This window comes from Danio rerio, chromosome 14 (assembly GCF_049306965.1).
Source record: "Danio rerio strain Tuebingen ecotype United States chromosome 14, GRCz12tu, whole genome shotgun sequence".
NCBI lineage: Eukaryota > Metazoa > Chordata > Actinopteri > Cypriniformes > Danionidae > Danio > Danio rerio.
In genome coordinates this window covers 32,936,404-32,953,575 of record NC_133189.1, presented here as the reverse complement: position 1 = coordinate 32,953,575, position 17,172 = coordinate 32,936,404, and the positions used below count along the sequence as shown (strand labels likewise).

The 17,172-nt window shown below is 34.6% G+C and overlaps 1 protein-coding gene across 1 annotated transcript in view; it reads right to left on the bottom strand.

The window, feature by feature from the left end:
- The window catches only part of tenm2a (teneurin transmembrane protein 2a), a 1,361,633-nt gene that overhangs the window by 1,302,437 nt on the left and 42,024 nt on the right, over positions 1-17,172 (bottom strand). Inside the window, exon 2 of the mRNA XM_073921891.1 lies at positions 3,115-3,259. The gene's annotated coding sequence lies outside the window, so the exon portion shown is untranslated. The remainder of the gene's footprint in view (positions 1-3,114; positions 3,260-17,172) is intronic.

Here is a 17,172-nt window from a genome sequence, read left to right as displayed (position 1 = left end):
TCTCTTTCCCTTTCCTTCTGCTTAGTCCCTGTTTTTTTAGTTTTAATTAATTATAAAATATAATTTAATAAATTTGCAATATCATCTAAACTTATGGCAATTTGAGGTATTAAATTTGAGGTGCTATGCTGTATCACTGAATTAATGAAGACATGAAGACAGAAGACTTGTAGAAAATTATTACAAATGTTCATCCCTGATTATTGACTATCTACAGGAACTTTAGAAAAATATTTCAAACTTACCATTGAATCCAATTTTCTCAGATATTCTTTGCCACAGAACTTTTTTTGCTGATGTTTTTCTAGTCACTGTGACTATTATCAGAAGCTCTGTTCCCAAACACCAAAGATATCCCCCACTCAACATCCATTCTTTTCCAAAATACTTTTCTACAGCACTGTCTATGCTATTACTCTTTTTTCACCTTTTTGTGCAACTACAGCAGCTCCAGACAAGTGATTTAAAGCTCAAATCTAACAGAGAGGCCTACTTTATCATGACCCAAAAAAATGAATAAAATCTGCAAACTGGTTGATTAGAAATTTTTGATTTGTGTTGTTGTGATTGATCAAGACTGGTGTGAATACTGTAACTTCATTGGCATATATTCTTTTGATTCAAGAGCATCATACATTTGTGCCCTTTAATCGTGCTCAGTGGAAAAGGCCTTTAGATCACATCTTGTAAAAAAAAAAGGCACATTGAACACAAAATAATATATTTTTTATAAAGCTGGAAACCAGTAACCATTGACTTTCATAGTATTTTCACTCATACTTTTATTTTTTTATTCAACAGTATTTGTTCTAAACATATATGCTTTATACATATATGAACATATATTTTACTGGCACATATGTGTACATTTATTTTATTGACTTTATCGTTTGCGTACGAGTGGGCGCAGCCATTTGAATCTTTTTTTGCCTTGAGAACATATATGTTACTTGCATGTATGTGTACGTAAATCAGGTTTTCTGCAGGTTTCATCAAGAAAAATGTAAGACTTTTTAAGGCCCTTTTAAAACCATTAAGACTGAAAATTTAGACTTATACAAGACTAAACACTAATAATTTTTCCAAAGGCCCAGTTGGGCCGATGTAATAATTTTTTAGCAACACACTTCAATGTGTCAAAACAAGAAAACTCTAGTTGTCTACACTTTTTTCAACATAATAGGGTATATGCAGAGCTAGTTTCTTCCCATACTGATGTACTTCCGGTGAACGGTTAATGGGACTTTTTCAGTTTTATACTGTTCCTTTTTTACAGCATCAATGTTCTAATGTGATTAAAATTTTATCAGTTAAATAGACTTCAACGTTTATTTAGTTGCTGAAGCTTAAACCAAGATGAATTTACTTGCATGCGTCATTCAAGATCAGCAGGCTAGCACAGAAACACCATTGGAAATACTGGAATAAAATAAAATTTAAGTATTTTAAAAACATGGTGCGGAAAAATTAAATTTCATGCTGTGCTTCTTGTACATTTTGAGACCAACTTTATATCATCTGAAGAATGCAGTGAAGATTGATAATTGTTTTTTTTTTTAACTTAAACACGCCAATTTTGTAACGGCATGCAGTTCACCGGAAGCATTTGACCCAGGTTTCTGACAAATGAAAAGTCCTTCTGCACATACCCTATATTTCTTATATTACCCTATATTATCTTTTGGACCAAATTGATTGCCTATATTTTATATTCAATCTAATTCTTTTCTTTTATAAATCCTTAAGTTTCATGTCTGTTTATAAATAATATGTCTACTCCCCCTCACCTCTGTAAAGAGTTTTTGTATGAATGGACGATACATAAAGAGATATATAGCTCTGTTATTATCATGAGGAACTGTGTAATTGTTTAGTTTTCTTTCCCAGGGAATTAGGGAATTAAATTTGTAGGAATTGCTGTAAAATATTTCTAACAGCTATTGTAAATTGTATAACTTTTGCAATAAAAAAAGTAATAATAAACTTAAACATTAAAAAACATAAGGTTTTATTAAGATAGAGTGTTGGTGATTGGATGGATGTCGGCCTGATTGCGTAACTTTACTCAGAGAAAAATAAAGACCTGTTAAAAAATGATTTAAGACACACAATGCAATATTTCACTGAATTTAAGACTTTAAGGACCAAAGTTATTATTATTTTTTTTTTATTTAAGACATTTTCAGACCATGCGGATACCCTGATATGTCTTATACATTTATGTTTTTTATATATATGAACACATAAGGGTGGCACGGCTCAGTGGTTAGCACCTCATGTTAAACATATGCTGGAGTAACTGCTAGTTCGTTCAGCTGTGGCGACCCCTGAAATAAAAACTAAGCCGAAGGACAATGGAAGAATGATTGAATTAACACATATGTTACTATCATATATGTGCACATATGTGTTAAATACATGTGCTTCAGCCTTCTTCAAAATATATTCTTTAGTGTTCAACAGAATAAAGAAATTCATAAAGGTTTAGAACCACTTGGGGTGAGTAAATGGGTTTTTTTCCCCCCTATTTGCTTTGACACAAGGGTGATTAATGACCAAAAGGAGAGAATTTTTGGTGTAAATTATCCATTTAAAAATGCAACAAAAGCTCATGGGGCCATTTGAACATGTATTAGATGTAAATGTAACTTAGTTTAAAAGGGATAGTGATGATTTATGATCTTGGATGAGTTTGTATCTGCAGTGGCCTTATCACAGTAGAATAATCATCCTATCGTCTTTGCTTATCTGAATCCTTTGATCTGTTCATTTTCTGCTTCTCAAGTTCTTATGCCGATTTGTGGTTAAACATTGATCTGATTAGCTTTCATTTGCGGTATGTTCTGTCACAGAGCCCATGCTGTTCTTAAATTAGTTCATCACACATCACTGACAGAAGTGGGACAGAATGAATCGTTGGGTTCCAATTTGAAACGCTCACTAGTGTAGATAAATAGTTATGTTGCTTTTATAATCTTTGAGCATCTTATAAATGTTGCACATTTTTTTTAAATATATAATATAATTCATCCTTGAGAAAACTGTTACTTAAATAATTGGATTGTGAATCCAAGTACTTGGATTTAAATCAAACAGCGCCTGGGGTGTGTTTACCTTTGCCAGATTTTCGTGCTCAGTAATCAGGAGCAGTGCTGATGTCCATTGCTCCAAAGTAAGTTTATTTCATCGCAGACTCTCTCCCCTCCAGCCAGCATATGCTTGGCAAGGCCATCGTTACACCTCAGGCTTTGAGCAGGCACTGGAGGAAAAAAAAACACAGGATAAGTAAAATATAATTTAATTAACCTTCCACCTCCATTGGTTGGATCTGTCTGATGTATGGACGATGACGAGGTTCTTGCCTGTGTTTGTTTTAAATTAAGCAACCATTGAACATTTTGAGCAAGCCTACCTGCTGTGCATTTATTTCTTAGTGCTTTAAACTAGGATTTATGTATTGTGTATTTTATATGTTCGTCGGTTGCTTGAACTGGTTATCTGATTGGCTTTTTTAGCTCTTGAACTCGATATCAATATTCCTAATCCTAGTTTTACATATTTGCTTGACAATTTTAGGCCCTATAATAGCAGTGCAAGCATTCTCATCTCTCATACAGTTTTTAACTTTCAAAATGCTAATTTTATTATTTAATTTATTCTGGCAAGAATGTTGATCTATGGATATCAGGGTGGTAATATAAGGCTGAGTTATTGTTGTTAATTAAACAATTACCAAAGACAATAAAAAAATAAAACAATTAATAATATAAATATAGTTAGGTCCGTAAATATTTAGTCAACGACACAATTCTAAGACTTTTGGCTCTATAAACAAATACAATAGATTTGAAATGAAACAAACTAGATGTGCTTTAACTGCAGACTGTCAGCTTTAATTTGATTTATATCCAAATCAGGTGAACAGTGTAGGAATTACAACAGTTTGCATATGTGCCTCCCACTTGTTAAGGGTCCAAAAGTTTTTGAAAAAATTGGCTTCTAAGCTGTTTCATGGCCAAGTGTGGCCATGGCCAATTCAGCACTTTGAGACACACACAATCACCACCAAACATATTTTTAAATATATTTTAAAATAAACTAAATGTATATTATATTTTTGTTCATTTATTTTTGAAGATACATATTTTAAGCAATATTTATTTATTTTTTATTTAACCACCAGGAATGAAACCCAGCGATTGGTGATGTCTATGCGTTCCAGACTTCAGGCTGTAATTGACTGCAAAGGATTTGCAACCAGGTTTTAAAAAGTGAAAGTTTGATTTATGATTATTACTCTTTCCAATTACTTTTGGACCCTTAATAATTGGAGGGCACATAAGCAAACTGTTTTAATTCCTACACCTGATTTGGATGTAAATACCCTCAAATTAAAGCTGACAGTCTGCAGTTAAAGCACATATTATTTATCACATTTCAAGACTGTTGTGTTGTATAGAGCCTAAAAATGTTAAAATTGTGTCAATGTCCAAATATTTATAGACCTAACTGCATTTCAAATCAATATTATTTTTTTATATTATAAATGATTCTACTTTCTTTTGTTTCCTTACTATTTCCTCTCCAAAATACAAGTTGTTGTATATTATTTATTTATGTACTTGCCAGGTTTTTCATTTTTTATTATTATTTAAAATACAGTGTTTTAATTACTGCCTTAAAATATGATAATTAAATCTGCTGTTTAAAGGCACAGTATGTAACATGTAAGCCAACAAAGCGGAACATCACAAGAAAGCAGCACAGCTTTTATTATGTAGCAGTCGTCTGCTTCTGGTTCTTTGGTAATGATCACACTATCATATTAAATGCATTTTAAGGTTCAGTTATAATGCTGATCTGTAAAGTCTAAGAAAACACAAAAGATATTAAAGCGTTATCTGGTGTTTCCCTGTTTGGTATAAAACCAAACTGGAAATTATAGAAGACATGGTCCTTGTCGCTATAAAATTGCTTATTTCTTTGGATTTAAACAGTCTTCAAAACTGTTGGGATCATGCATGCACAAAATTCAGCAATATACACTGTAAAAAATGCCAGGTTTCACACAGTCATTTTGTGTTAGGACAACATGAAGGAATTAAGTTAACTTGTTAGTTTTTACTGATTTAAGTTGATTGAACATTAAACATATTGTCCCCAAAAAAAAACAAAAAGAATTCAACAATTATGTGGTTTCAGCTCAGTTTTAATAAGTATTGAAATGAAAACAAATCTTACAAATTATGCCTTTAAAGGAGTCCTAAATAATGAAAGTAAAAAGTGAGTAAATTATGACATAATTGTCAGTTTTGGCTGAATTATCACAGTAAATATTGGTCCGTTGTACACATAAATCTAACTTAACATAATTTACATAATCTATCTAAAAACAATAAGCAATTGTTTATTTTGAAAATCGGTATAAGCAATTCCAGAGTTGAAATGTGATATTTGCAGTAAAAACTCAAACATAAATTCACATAGAAAGTATATGTTAACATTATATAGAAACTTTTGTTAATATTTTCCCAAACAACTGACCACAAAGTTGTAAGCAGCAAAATATCAATCTGTAACAAAAAAAGTCTGCAGGTTTACAGTATACAACATACTTTGTAGAAATTCAGTGAAATACACTGCACAACCAAGAAACAATGATAATCAAAAGGATATAAGTTGGCTCTCTGTAAAACAAAAATGAATGGCTTAATTTATTTCATTTTTTTAATGAAAATAAAAAAAAATTATTTTAACATTTATGGTGAAAAAGTGTCATTATGGATGTGACATTTCTCTGTTGTGGATGTGACAGATGTGAAATTGCCACTTGTGTGTGTTTGGTAAATCAAATAGAATAGTTTAAAAACATTGACAGATGCATTTTTGAGAATTTCTAAAATACTGTAAAATACTTGCTCACACAAAAAAAAAAGAAGTGGTTTCCGTATTTTGGTGAATTCTCTTTTTTCAGGGCAAAGTTGACATTTGTATGGAATTGCTCTTATACAAATGACTTACAAATAGTCAAACACCACTCTCATATAGAAATCAAATAAATGGCAACATATGCAATTTGCAAAGATGACATACAAGTTAGTATTTGAATTTTACATATATACTGTAAATATTTTTTTTGGCAAGTGCAATTTTTGCCATGAAACTCTATGCACATGCAGACTGATAGATCACCTAATCTGCTCCTGCATCATTAACTAAATGGCGCAGGAGATTGGTTGCTGCCAGGACAGCCAATGAGCTTGCTCCTCATCAGTTTAAATGCTCCATGTGGATTTATGCTGTTAAGCAGCAATGGGTTTTCAGGGAGCCTCCTCAACCCCAGCTTCACCTAGATCTGCTAAGGGGGTTACATATGTTATGTTTGCAGCAGCAACGTGTTATATTCTCAGATCACATGTCTGTGTATATACTGGAAGTAGCAGGTCTCGGTGCTTACTCTGGCATAATAATCAAAGTAGCAGCAGCAGCAGCAGCGTAGCAGATCTATACCACCAAGACCAAAGACATCAACATTGCTATATACATATTCATTACCATACAAAATCCCGAGTGTTCATGACAGAATTGTGAATACATTTATTCGTTTTCTTTTGGCCTCGACAGATATAAAGTTGTCATTTTACAATAATTCGAAACATATGTTTCATACATGGCATTTTTATGACTATTTATATATCTGAAATCCAAATATGAACTTGTGTCATATATTGCCCTGTATCAGATTTCTCTATGTGAGCTTTTATTGTGCTTCATTGACATATTTTATTGATTTATGGACCTTTACTTTCACTGAAACTGTCAATGTAAGGATATGGTGTATGTGAGAGGAAAAAGAGAAAAGAGTAAGAGAAAAGTAAGTAATGATCTTAATTATATTACAATACAATTACCCATCAGATTTTCCATTTAACTTCATAGTACAGCAAGGTTGTAAAACACTTCAAGAGCAATGGCAATATCTGCAGAATGAAGTGAGATTGCCGGTGAAGTCTGATCATAACAAATGATGAGTCAGATCTGGTATGTTAATATCCTGTGCTGCACGATGGAGAAGAGAGAGTTTAATGTCCTCACGGTGAGATTAAACTGAGCTGGGCAGTTTATCTGTTCCCTCTCACTCATCAGCAGGCTGTTATTTCAGGGAACATGATCAATTGTCCAGTCGTATGATTTAAAGAGCAATCAGTTCTTTTTTTCTTCTTCTATATTTATGCCCTTTCCTGTTCTGTTCACAGTTGACTGAGATCAGATGAACAATGAATACAAAGCTTCAAGCATGAAAATATGTCAGCCTGTGGCCTGGATGTTTTCACACATGCTCAAATGTTGAAGCATTTACAATGCCTTTATGGGCTTTGTTGTTGTAGTTGTTTTTATGTGTGCTCAAAAAGACTATATTTATTTAATTTAAAATGTGGACCTTTACACAAAGCATTACATTTGTGCATTGTGACCATTTAAAATATTTATCTTTTACTACATTTTCAAAATAAATGAAAAGATGTTATGGCAAAGCTTGGTCTGTTGCTTATGTGGACATCATGATTTTTTTTAAAAATAATTACAACATTGTAAAGAACATATTCTAGTTCATGGGTTCCCAAGCTTTTCAGCCCGCGACCCCTAAAATAACAGTACCAGTGACTCGTGACCCCCAAATTCCTTGATAGTGGTTTTAAGTATACAAACATTGCAAGCACACAACAATAGGCCTATATTAACAGGAGCATATTTACAACACAAAAAAGTGCAAGTCTAACAACCCTATCATTTTTATAGTCATTTATCAATTTAATTTAATATTAACCTCAGCTAAAGAGACTGGTGGACACCATGTTTTTAGCACAAGTCTATTCTTGGTTTAATATTGGAGACCACCAATCAGAGATCATTCTCAATGTTCATTGTGGCCTGTATTTATTTTTTATGTATTTGATTGCTATAAAGGTGTCAGAAAGTTTAAGCTGGTGCTATAGAATCAATCTGCAGTAGCTGACACAATTGCTGTGCTGTTAATCAAACATAAACACACCAATCCTATGAAAAAAATAAATGTTGTTTTATTACTATTAAAAACTACTATTTTTAGTAGACCCCCCAGGAGTTCCTGAGTCCGACCCCCATTTTGGTAAAAACTTATCTAGTTCATTCATGATCATGATACATCCTTTCTAAATAAAAGTATAATTTTTTTGTTTAAAGTAGTTTATTTAGTAGTGTATATTTACCAAAGGAAAAATAAAATGTGATAATTTTATAGTAAACTAGAAAATCAAATAAAAAATAAATATATTAAATTACATAATTAGTTGAATAAAAAGGGGTTTTCTCATGGGCCTTTGTGAGACACGTCTGTGTTGTCATTATATACAAACGAGGTAAGACTTGTTTACTGTTTTACCAAAGATTTTCATATAAATATTATTAAAATATACAGATTATCTGGTATTTACAAGTAGTCTCTTGAATAATGTATACAGTTGACGTCAAAATCATTAGCCCTATTTTGAGATTTTCATTATTTTTCAACTTTTGTTTTAGATATAAAGCATATTAAATAATTATTAAAGCTTAATATTATATTTTCTGTACTTTTTTATTTGTTTGTCAAGCGCTTTGAGTTGCTACTTTTAAAGGTGCTAAATAAAATAAAGTCTATATAAAATTAACTTTGAACTTAATGCTTAGTGCACAAATTTACCCTTTTTTCATACTGCTTGAAAGTATCTAATCTAATGCAATGTAATGTTCATTCATTCATTTCCCTTCAGCTTAGTCCTTTAATTATAAGGGGTCACCACAGCGGAATGAACCACCAACTTATGTTTTACACCGCGAATGCTCTTCCAGTCGCAACCCAGTACTGAGAAACATCCATACACTCTCACATTCACACATTCATACACAATGGCCAATTTTGTTAACCCAATTTATTGTGATGTTTCGAAAACAAATTTCAGGAGGAGCACGATCAGTCTTTGACGACGCTAATTCATCACAGATAATCATTCTATTATTCAATCAGCTCAAGACCAAACCCCTATAGATAGTCAAACACGTCATATCTCTGTTTTCTCTTGACTTCAGCATCCCTCCACCACCTCAACTCCAATCTATTAAACCCCATACCTACTTAAATCTGAAGAGGGAGCATTCTGGAGCCAGGCTAGACACTCTCCCCAGACAGCACGCCAAAAACACATGTTATATTCAGTCAAATATCTGAGAGTGTGAACTCGTGAATAGCGCATGGCTTTGGACTGTGGAAGAAACACCAGAGCACCTGGAGGAAACCCAAACATGGAGAGAACATGTACACTCCACACAGAAATGCCAACTGACACACCTGCAACCTTCTTGCTGTAAGGCGACAGTGCTAACCACTAAGACAATGTGCTGCTGCCCGCAATATAATGTTATAATATAAAATGTTATACATTTTATATTATAAATATATGTTTTTTTAAATCATAAAGGGCCTGATACAACAACTAAACCAAAAGCCATACACACCAACTCAAAATAGACAGGCATGTTAAGGTCAGGGTGCACAGGTTGTGTACATGTTGTTTGTTGTCTACAAATATCCATCACATAATAATGAACCAACATGGACCTTCACTTCTCTATATCAACTGTAATTGTGTCGAATACCCCGCATAGCTCCGTCATTACCTGACAGACGGCTCATAATTTACAGCCCATTTAGCTTTGCGCTGCCCGCTGCTGTGTTTGCCGCAGAGAGGGAAACAGATCTGGGCTGGATGAGGATGCTGATGCTTCGACAAGCAAAGCACAGTTTACAGATGTCATTAACACAAATAACCTGCACGGTGTGAATGTCTGATTCTTGATTAGCCAGTCTGTACGCATTAGCAAACGTAGCACAAGATGCTCTTCGGAATACCAAAGCCCCGTTTGCTGTCACTGGGCTGCTCTAGATCAATAACACACATATTTGCTCATCAATATTAGAGGGGGAACCTTGTTTATGCCGGCACAGATGATGGGGTAGGGATGTGGGAGTGTTTGTGAAAAGGTCACAGGGTCAAATGCTACTTTTTATAGGAGAGGCATCTGGTTTATTTTAATAATTAAATGCAAGAATGCTTGACAATAAGATTTGAAGAAGCAGACTAGGCATAAGTGTTCAAGGAATACCGCGGTTTGTAAAAGTCAAGGTTTTCACATGTTCTGCTATATCGTTCCTAAGGTAAGAGTAAGATTTTTTATTCACATATTTTTTTGTCTTTTAGGACAGCAGAATCTCCAGCAGAAAAGGAATATCCAAAGATGCCGTTTTAAATTGTAAAAAAAAAAAAAAAGTTTTTGAAACAAATGAAGACAGCAGACGTCAATAATTCACTTGAATTATTTAGCCTGACATGTTTACTGCTCCAAAATTTTTAAAATGTTTCTCAAATAAAAATATGTTGTGTAAAAAGGGGAAAAAGGTTTAGTTTTTTACCCAGACATTTAAAAAGAATATATTTTAGAGCAGTGATCTCTAGCCCATCTACCAGCCCATGCCTAAAGCAGACACACATAGAAATCTACAAATAAGCATTAATCCAAATGAAAATGGCGTCTGGAAAATTCTTCAGTGACTGGGGCTGCATGAATCCCCGGATGTTGGAAATAACCCCACCAAGTATTGGATGGATAACTTTTTGATATTGCACTGAATCAAATCATTTCTAACTCTTATTATATTCATTTATCAAAATCTAACTCTACTGTCAACACTTTACTCTGAAATGCTTCAACACCGAGAATTTAACTCTGAGGAATTTGCTGTGTAGATTAAACAAATATATTTTGTATTATATTGTAATAGATTAAATACATTTATTTTTTCATTCATTCATTCATTCATTCATTCATTCATTCATTCATTCGTTCATTCGTTCATTCATTTATAGAATGTTTTGTACTATAATGCATTTACAATATGTTTGGGTCAATGTGGGTAAATTCAAAGCTGTTCAACACAACAACCAATGCAGAATCTCTTTAATGAATAGTGAATTGTATATCTAAATTGTGAACCTACACTGGTCTCACAGTTCGGTTACGATTACCATGCCATCGATTCGGTTCAATTCGATATCTCAGTACATCACATTGCATTGATGATGCTTTCCATAAACAATTATATTTTACTTTACAGCATAGCAATTCTTATATTAAAGTATAAATATATTCATATTTATTTCAAGAGTTCACACTTAGCTGATGATTTACAAAGCTTATTTGGCATGCTGTCCCGGGAGAGAGCCCCGAGCTCAAGGGCTCCTCGAGCCCGGGGCTTCCTCCCGTTGGCAGAGCAAGAAGGGAGCCCGAGCTCGGTGGATCTCAGAACTCCCCTGCTGCTGTAGCTAAGGGAACGTAAGGGATTAGACAAGCTTGATTGTTATGTATGTTGAATGTCTTTGGATGGTGGGAGGAAACCGGAGAACCCAGGGAAAACCCACGCGGACACGGGGAGGACATACAAACTCCCCACAGAAACACCCACCAGTCCTATGGAACTAGGGCCGGCAGTATTCTTGCTGTGTGGCTCGCAGTGCTAACCACTGGACCGCCGTGCCGCCCAATCACAGCTAAAGGAGGAGAATAGGGGAGGAGGGGGGTTTCTTCCAAACGAAGATAAAGTGAACTGAAAACTGAGGCTATTTATAGTGACTTAGGGCTCATATGATTGGAAGATTAGTGATTAGCAAATGTGAGACTGGCCGTGATAAATCATAAGCACGTGATCCTCTCAAAATTAGTTTATGAATAAACTTCACTTATTACTTATAATACAATTTTGTCCTTTAATACAAGCAGTACAATATGAACTATACCTTTAAAAACTCAAGTACATGCACAGACAACAGCATTTATGGCAAATAAACAAATGTAAATCTCCCACTCGCTTTCTTAGCGTTGTCGAGCAAGTTCTTACACCCCTATGATTGGTCAACCGCTCAACAAAAAGGGCTGTGATTGGCTTTAATGCTCTGGCGCTGTTCACACATGATAAACACCGATAAACAGCAGCGGCAATCACAGCTCTCGTTTCTCGAGAGGAGAGGTCAAGAGAGAGTTTACTTTCATTTTCTCCCTCGCAGTGAAATAGGGGCTTCTGCTGTAACTATAGTGTCAGAGAACGACTGTCAAGCAAACACTTGCAATTACTCTCACTCGCCTCCCATGCCCTACTACTCTACCGCGACATAGATAGCACATATGAGATAAATGTTGTCAGTATGTAACAATCAGTTATGATCTACAGTATTACTGAAACAATGCCGAATTGTCTGGGTCTGCATTGTGGTGCTCCAAAGAAACAATTAATTTTGACACCCATATTGTATATTGGTTGCCATACCTGGAGAATAAATGTCAGTATTTGACATCAATAGGACGTTGGTTTAAGATGTTGGCTTGATGTTGGATTTTGGTCACTTTCCAACACAAAGTCATTTCAGGTCGTTATCGGACGTCAAAATAACATTGTCCTTAGATGCTGGCAACCTAAATCTAACCAAATATTAATTTCTTATGACCTTGTGTGTCTGCTTGGACTGTTTAAATATCTTTAGTGATTGAATTTATCAAATCATGATCAAGTTTTTTATTTTGTTCAGTGTTCAACAAAGTATTTAAAAAAGGTTTCAGAATTGTCATTTTAATTAAAACTATAACAATATTTCCCTGTTGTATTCAAGATGACATTGAATGTTGATATTTTTTAAGGTATCGTATCAAAGTTAGAAACTCCAGTATTGTGACAAAACTATATTATACCTAACTGGCTAAGGCAACATTTTCTTTGCATGCCAAGTAATTGGAATCTGAGGGTTTAACAAAATAAAAATACTGAGAAAAATGCCTTTAATGTTGTCCTAATCAAGATGCATAAATATTTATAGATTCTCAGCCCTTCTAAAAACAATGGTGCGATTTTCCCAATTTTAGAATCAGACAATGAAAATAATGTGCTGATGTAGGCATGAAGTTAACTGTGTAAGTTATACGAGTTATAAATATTGTGGCACTATGGCTGTTGGTGTAATTTATCTGCAGTTTAGAAGATGGGATGTTCAGCAAAGGGCAAATCATCTGCATTCTCTGTACGGCACAACAGAATTATCATTCAAAGCCTAACCTAAAATGAAATATCATCATTTGTTATTTCTGCGATGGCAATCATACAACAGAGGAGAAAAACATAGCTTCATCATAAAGGGCTTTGTTACAACGCAGTAAACTGAAAACGGTTTACATTTATGTAAAGTTTGCAATTGGCTTTTCAGTTACACAACATCTACATTTTGCAATCTTCAGAAAGCATGTTTCAAAGTGCACGATTTTAAAGAACATTTTGATAAAACTGATGAACTACAAGAAGAATGTGTACAGATGTGTAGTGTATAATACAATAAAATAAGTATAATACAAAATTCAACATTTTGAGTCATTTCCACAAGTCCATGTAAGCAGGAATTATTGTGAAAATGAAACTCAATATTCATTCATTCCTTTTCGGCTTAGTCCCCTTATTTATCTGGGGAATGAACCACCAACTTATCCAGCATATGTTTTACGCAGTGGATGCCCTTCCAACTGCAACCCATCACTAGGAAACATCCATACACACTCAATCACACACAGACACTACAGACAATTTAGATTACCCAATTCACCTATACCACATGACTGTGGGGGAAAACGGAGCACCCGGAAGAAACCCACGTGAATATGGGGAGAACATGCAAACTCTATTGCAAAGTATATTGTTGTCTGGCACATAAAACATTTATATAATCAGTGTGAATATTTAATTATCATCAGTTTTAAATTGTATTGCTTCAAACCATATTGTGTTAAAAATTTACGTACGACTTTTATAATGTGGCTGCACTAGTTGCAGTGTCTTGTTTATACTGTTTAAAACTATTTATTATTTGAAACTGTGTGTTTTTCCAATTTTTTTATATCTGCAGCATGGTAGATTGTGGCAATTTCCTGCTAAATGAATGTACATATGAACTGATTAAATTTGTTGAACTAGACTAAATGTAAAAAAAAAACATTAGTTACTTGAAAAAAGTGAGTAAACCCATTGCTTTTAAAGTAATTAGTTTACTTTAAAGTGAGTAAATCTGACAATTTTAAAGTGATTAGTTGACTTTATTTAAATATGAGGAAACCTGTTACTTTTAAACTAATTAGTTGACGTTACTTGAAAAAGTGAGTACCTGTTACTTTTAAACTGATTAGCTGACATTACTTTAAAGTGAGTAAATCTGTTGCTTTTAAAGTGATTAGTTAACTTTTTTTAAAGTGAGTAAACCCATTGCTTTTAAACTGATTAGTTGACTTTACTATGAAAAACTGAGTAAACCTATTGTTTTTAAAGTGATTAGTTGACATTATCTATAAAAAGTGAGTAAAGCCGTTGCTTTTAAAGTGATTAGTTGACTTTACTTTAAAAAAGTGGGTAAACCTGTTGCTTTTAAACGGTTTGGTTGAATTTTTTTTTTAAAAAGAGAGTAAACCTGTTGCTTTTAAAGCAATTAGTTGACTGGGTAACACTTTATTTTGATGGTCCATTTGAGTATTAGTAGACTGTCTGCTTAATATGTTGATACTGATGCTAAACAGACATTTAACTTACTATAAGTAACTTTGCGAGTGCATAACCCTAACCCCAACACTAACCCCAAACTAACAGTCTACTTATAATCTAATCAGAATTAATTGGCATGTAGATGCAATGTAACTTAAATTCAACAAACGGACCATCAAAAAAAATGTGTGACCATTGACTGTGCATAATTATAAAAAATTAAGTTAAGTCACCCCAACAGTTTACTCATTTTAAGTCAAAATAACTTGTTATTAACTAATTTGCAACACCTGAGTGTCAAAACTTGGCATTAATGCACACAATCCTAAATATGTCACAAAAAACGAATTTCATTATCGATTTAACCCAATCATTAACCCATATTAATTACTCAAAAAAAAAACACATTAGCTTAGACTCCATCAACAGCATTGCAGACTTGCTCTCATTTGACTAGTCTTGGGGAAGTTATTGCAAAACAAATCCTTTGTAATGGTGGGAGTGTGTTCAATAAAGCTGATTTACGCCTGGCCTGTTAATTTATCTCCTCTCATTAACCCGGGCCGCCGCCGGCTGCACTAATCAGCTGTTACTCCCACAATCCCAACATCCAGCGCAGCGGAGCCCGGATCAGATGCGCTCTCACAAAACACCATCCACCGACCGCTTGTGTTCCTCACACTCCAATTAACCAGATGAAATATTCCACAATTACAGCTGCACAGCTAACAAAACAATGAAGATTATATCATAACCTCGGTAAATTGCTCCATTGTTCTGTTGGAGCAAAAGAAGTCTATATTTTTTTCCACGCAGCTACAATTCAACATTGGCCCATATAAATGTAATTGCATGAACATACATAAGCAGGTGAGTATAGTGTTTATGTAGGTGTGAAGGTCAGCGTTCAACTCCCCGCTCTCTCATTTTGTAGACTTTGAGGGTAATTAGGCAGATAATGAGTTTGATTACAGGTCTGTTTTCACATGACTTCTCTCACGTGACCTTTACGCTTTATCCTAAAACTGCCACACACAGACCAAATTAGCCTTTGTTATGCACACAAACGTTCCATTGGAAGGCAGAATATGTGTGATTTGTGAATTCAAATTGTAGAATTGTATAAAATTATATTTATTCATTTTTTCATTCATTTTCTTGTCGGCTTAGTCTCTTTATTAATCTGGGGTCGCCACAGCGGAATGAACCGCCAACTTATCCAGCAAGTTTTTACGCAGCGGATGCCCTTCCAGCCGCAACACATCTCTGGGAAACATCCACACATACACACTCATACACTACGGACAATTTAGCCAACCCAATTCACCTGTACTGCATGTCTTTGGACTGTGGGGGAAACCGGAGTACCCGGAGGAAACCCACACGAACGCAGGGAGAACATGCAAACTCCACACAGAAACGCCAACTGAGCCGAGGATCGAACCAGCGACCCAGCGACCTTCTTGCTGTGAGGGGAACGTGCTACCCACTGCGCCACTGTGTCGCCAAAATTATATTTATGCAATCTCAATTGTGAGTCGCTTTGGACAAAAGTGTCTGGTAAATCAATGGTTCCCAAAGCGGGGGTCGATTGGTGATTTCCAAAAATCTAATTCATGTTATTAAACTATTAGAATTACCATATTGTTTCCTTAATCTACTTAAGAAAAAAAAGATAATAACTACATTAAAAAACAACAACATACAAATAAAGAACCATTAGCCAAACAAACGTATCAGCTTTCAACAATATCTTTCAAATATGTGACAAGTGTAACCTGCAAAATTCTGAACTAGGGTTATTTTAGTTTCAAACAACTAATACGGTGCATATTAATAGCTTAATTTAGTTTTTGTTTTTGACAATTTAATTTTTTTTTTTTGTCTTGATTTAAATTTTGAACAAGTTTAGTTTTTATTCCAGTTGTTGTTTTAAAGTTTCAAGAGTTCACACTTATCTGATGATTGATAATAAAGCGTGTTTGGCATGCTATCCTGGAAGAGAGCCCTAAACACAGAAGAAGTCTTGGGCTACCTGCTGTATCACTGGGGGAGAGGGGAGTCTAAGCTCAGGTGGGTCTCGAGAACAACCTCGAATTCATTCGTTTGGCCTATTCCCTGATTATTACTGGTTGCCACAGTGGAACGAACTGTCAACTATTCCAGCACATGTTTATGCGGTGAATGCCCAGTACTAAAACACACATACACCGTGGCCATTTGGATCATTCAATTCACTTGTACTGCATGTTCGTGGACTGTGTGAGGAAATGTAAACTAAACACAGAAACGTCAACTGGTCCAGCCGAGACTCAAACCAGCAACCTTCTTTGACCATTGAGCCACCATGTCCTGGATTCATCTAGGAGAGAGGAGGAGAAGTAGGGATGGATGAGGGGGATTCTTGAAGACAAAGATGACTACGGTGAGGAAATCAAGTTAGTTATGTACGTTTGGTTTCATCTGATGGGTAAATCATAATATAGCTAATGCAGGACCAGCCGTGGTCAATCATAAGCATATGATCCTCT